Source organism: Perca fluviatilis, chromosome 11, assembly GCF_010015445.1.
Source record: "Perca fluviatilis chromosome 11, GENO_Pfluv_1.0, whole genome shotgun sequence".
Classification (NCBI taxonomy): domain Eukaryota; kingdom Metazoa; phylum Chordata; class Actinopteri; order Perciformes; family Percidae; genus Perca; species Perca fluviatilis.
This window is the reverse complement of record NC_053122.1, coordinates 38,936,794-38,941,793: the sequence shown is the minus strand read 5'-3', so window position 1 is coordinate 38,941,793 and position 5,000 is coordinate 38,936,794. Positions and strand designations below refer to the sequence as shown.

Sequence of the window (5,000 nt, the reverse complement as noted above, 5' to 3'; positions counted from 1 at the left end):
GTTAATTATAGTTTACTTACAAGGATATCTACACAGGATAATACACCACATAAGATTTAATGTTGTTTGTTTTCAAATAACATCTGGAAAACATGACACATAGTGCAAGAACAAATCAATGCTTTGGTGCTTTTGAATGATTATTGCACAATGTGCCCTTGCAGACCAATGATAACTTCTAAACAAACTAGATATGCGTCGTTGTTGGAAATACTGAGCAAAGTTTTTAAAGGCATTTTCTTTCTAAACTTACTGGTATGAAATATTTCATATTCACACTGCAAAAACAGGATCGTTTTAGAAAGTGGCTCAGCTGTGACTGTATGTTAATTTTCACGCTGACACTAGCTGTAGCTGCAGATAAGTCCATCGGTGAGTTGAAGGTGCAGTTTGCCCCCAGAGGCCAGTATAACAATGTGAAACTCCAGCAGTGGTTTTTGCTTTCGTTTTGTGTTGCTTTATAGCTGTCACTCGTCTTCTCAGTAAATTGAACTCCCATCAGTTGAGTCATTATATCAGATACAACAAGCTTTATTGATATTGGACTTGTCAGTGTATTACAGGCTATCATGGCGTATTGTATTGAGGGGAAACTATCTATATATTTTTTTCTGCATAAATCTGTAATATGTCACAATATTGCAAAGAATCACCATCTGTCGTATCTTATTATTAGTCAAACTTTGTTAAAAGCATCATGAGTGTATTGTCAATAAGCTGATGCTGTATTGTTCCTGTACAGCCCCACTATAGACAAGGTTAAACCCTTTGATTTTCATTCCCTGAGACTTGTTGTTGTCCTTCATATGAAATTGTCCTAATCTGAGAAGATAGATATGAGACAGGAGTTTGTGTCCACATTTGCTATACAGAGCATGACCAGAGACAGAGTGGCACTCTGATAATAAACAAAGCCCCCCCCTCCTCCCCCCCTTCTCTCTGTGTCTCTCTGTCTCTCTCTCTCTCTCTCTTACGTGTTGGATAATAGTACACATTCAAGAGTCCAGAGTTTAACCACTGGACCGATTTTGGACACCAATGATCTACTAGTAGTTTTTTGGTGTACAGTACCTCAGCGTGTCTTGTTAAGTTCCCTGGACTAACTCCATCAGATGTACACAGTTCTCGGTAATTCACGTGTTTGCTATTCTGCTAGTTTGACTTCTTTTCAGTGTGTACAATTTCGCATTTTGTGTGTGTGCTTGAGAGAGACTTAAGTGCTAGTCTTAAATGTGCAAATTGGTGCACATGGGGGAAATTACATTTGGTTTGCATTTTTTTTAATATGGAAGAGTATTGGTGGTGTGTTTCTCATAATGTGCCTGTGTGTGTGTGTGTGTGTGTGTGTGTGTGTGTGTGTGTGTGTGTGTGTGTGTGTGTGTGTGTGTGTGTGTGTGTGTGCGTCCGTGTGTACTAATAATAATTAGCATCTGGGCAGGCATGTTCAATGTTATTGATTCCGGTCTATAATCGATCAGGCTCCCCCCGTACATGAAGCTGCCCATGCAGAGTAATGAGCAGTAGGGCTTGTTGGACATGAGGAAAATATGGGATATGCGATAATGTTGTTAAATATTGTGATGATGATATTACTTACGATAAATAAACATGTAGTGTACTCCGTTCTGCTGCTTTCAGTATTCTGCTAAAATACAACAAATTGCTTGTTGGAAATCATTTCCAACATTCTTTTATTGAACAAATTGAACATTGAGTTGAATATGAAAGGAATGAGTTACATTTTAAAGTGCAGTTTTCTACTGAGATTTTATTTCAGCTAACACAAACAAATCTCGCAGTGTCTTTTGCAGTATGTCGCAGCCTTTCACAATGTGTTTATTGCACCAGTTGATATCGCGATGACGATAAAATTCCAATATATTTTGCAGACCTAATGAAGCCTGCAAACAGTTTATTTGAAGTCATCAAATCTTTGTCTCTTTTGATTCTGGTCCCATCTTTAATAATGCTGGCGATCATTGCTCTGGGGTTTCTGCGCTGCACTTGACTGAGATCACCTTTGAATCAAAAGGCTGGTTTTCTTGGATTTTTCGTTGATGCAGTGTGAGTTTGCTCTTCTGGTTCTCTTTCCTCATTTTCCAAGGGAATTGTATACACAAAGGTTTGAAATTGATTTAGTATTACATTGTAGAAAACACATGTCCAATTGGAATCATCATCCACATAATATGGATCATTTCTACTGAATTCAGTGATAACAGGTTCCTCATTTTACTGTGGCTCCAGCAAATCTAAACATGATCACAAGATTCAAAATAAGAAAAGTAAAGAAAAGTAGACATTGTTTTTAATTAAACACTAAATCGTTCAAACTTTTACTTGTACTGTTATTCTGATACCAATTAGTCTGTATTTGTTGAGAGGACTGGTAGGGTGGGGGGTGGCTGGTTTGCCAATAATCGGGTCAACGTGTACAGCTTGAATTTTACGGCGACTCACTTCACAGCACACAGAAAGGCGTTTGCTTTCCATTCCAGCACACCAGTGTCGGGAGTCTTTGGAAACTTTGACAGCAATTCATTAAAAAAAGGAGCGGGCTGCCAGGTGGCGAGAGGGGGGGGGACTGCTTTGTTGTTATGATGACAACATTTTAGATTTTAGACATAAATTGGTTGACCATCTGACAAACTCCTCTATTTCAGACATGAAAGTAAAATTTGAAAAGTCTCTAGTGTGTAGGTAGTGTGTGTTCAGCTCTACTGTCAGCTATCAGCACAGACTGTATCATTTCACAGACAGAGAATCAACTTTTTTTACCTCAGTTGGTGAGTTAAACAGATCTTAGAGGTAAAGATAATAAACTAAAGCATGCCAAAACATTTTCCTAGAAGCAATTCAAGTTCCCCAAAAACAACATGCATCATACTCATTGAGCTGGCTGCAAACGATACTAACCGGCAAATAGCTAAACTTCAAAACCATCCTGATGTGTCGGCTGTCCAATAAATGGTGCCAACACTAGCAAACACAAATTCAGTATTTTTTGTGAATGAAACTCAAAGTTCAAGTCCGTTCTTTTTTGTAGACACCAGGTGAAGGGGGAAGATGCTGCTGGATGAAGTGGGGTGCCTTCCCATCTCCTAGTAGTTCCCTGCGAGGTGGACTGCGTAGGGTACCATGGTAACGCATAGAGGAAGTGATATTGTGTTGTTGGAACTGATGTTAACTGATATTCCCTGGTCAGGGAGCAGGGAGTAGGGAGAACCCTTTCTGTACACTGTGGTCTTCAGACTGGACTTTCACACCACATTACCATGCAGGGACCTCAATTGTTACCGCAGCTCTTTTTCCATGTCCAGTGTATTGATGTTAGCCATATTAAGGCAGGCTTCCAATGAAGCTTGAAATAAGGGCTTGATATAAGCATGCAACCAAATAGCTAATTGTTAATAATCTTTTTTTGGGTTGTGACAATAGTTTTCAGGTTGAATACAGCGTTTCAGTTTAGGCCTTATGTCTCATTCACATGCCACACCGAAATTGGTACTTCCTGTGTGTGGTCAAACTAATAAGAAGGCGATAATTCTTCACTTCTAAAAAGCTGACATTTTGGACACATGACTGTCACAGTAGTCATTTGGGTTTTAAAGCAACACTATGTAACTTTTCCTGCTTCGGTCCCCCTACAGGTTGTCTCGTTGGAACTACAGCTGCAGCTAAAAGTTACATGGTGGTGCTTTAAAGGTCCCATGGCATGTAAATTTCACTTTATGAGTTTTTTTAACATTAATATGAGTTCCCCCAGCCTGCCTATGGTCCCCAATTGGCTTGAAATGGTGATAGGTGTAAACCGAGCCCTGGGTATCCTGCTCTGCCTTTGAGAAAATGAAAGCTCAGATGGACCAATCTGGAGTCTTGCTTGTTATGAGGTCAACAACAACAAACAAGGTTACCTCCCCTTTCTCTGCTTTGCCCGCCCAGAGAATTTGGCCCACCCATGGGAGAGAGAGGCATCATGGCTTTCAAATGAGAAAAGTGGCAGTTGGTCAAGGCCACACCCCCACCCTCCACCTTGCCCTGCCCTCTCTCCTCCTCAATAACTACAGACACAGAAATGGCACATCCTAAGGAAAGCTCATTGTGGGACTGGCTCTAGTGGCTGTAATTCTGCACCAAGGCTGAATTTCGGGAAAGAGACTTCAGATATAGTATAAGGGGACCACTGAGGCCTATATAAAAGCATCCAAAGAGCACCATGTCATGGGACCTTTAAAGAAAAAGGTTTTTGTGACATTATTTTACACAGAGAACCACGTCTTTATTTCAAATTTATTTATTTGAATTTACCTATCACAAAGTAGTGTTGAATAGTTTTACACCCACCAAGCACTTTGTGTCAAGCCAAAAATTTTACTCAAGTAAAAGTACTGTCACTTCAGAATAATATGACTCAAGTAAAAGTAAAAAGTAGTCATCCAAATAATTACTTGAGTAAGAGTTAAAAAGTACTTAGTGAAAAAACTACTCAAGTAACTGTTGAGTAACGTCTGATTTATTTTTTAACAGAAGCATTCAATCAGACAGGCAAAAATACTAAATAATCATCTTTAGGCAAATTATAGTTCATCCAATCAATAAAATAAATTAAAATTAGTTAATTAATTACAAAATAGCTTAAATTAAAATAATCCAGGTAAATTCAAGTACTTAAAAAATAAAATCAATAAAATAATAAAAAATAAATAAGCACAAGTAACACAAATTTCCAAACCTTTCTACTTGTTTACCAGGCTCTGCAGGCAGAACTAGACCAAGGTAATGGAGCTGCTGTTTGGCCCTTTTACTAAGGTAACCATGCTTTCATTATGAGGCCAGGGCTGTTCCTCCTCGTCTGTGTCTGCATTGCCGACGGCTGATTCTGACATTTTTGTTTTGCTGCGGCTGTAAAGCTAACCCGTCTGTCACCGTCCCGCCGCTGAGATTGAGTATGATCACGTGACGAGACTGCACAACTACGTTTGATTGGTGAAACCCAGTCA

General features: G+C 39.3%; 1 protein-coding gene across 4 annotated transcripts in view; it reads left to right on the top strand.

Moving 5' to 3' along the window:
* LOC120567984 (nuclear receptor coactivator 2-like) overlaps positions 1-5,000 on the top strand; it is a 55,884-nt gene that overhangs the window by 1,190 nt on the left and 49,694 nt on the right. The gene's annotated exons all lie outside the window — the stretch shown is intronic.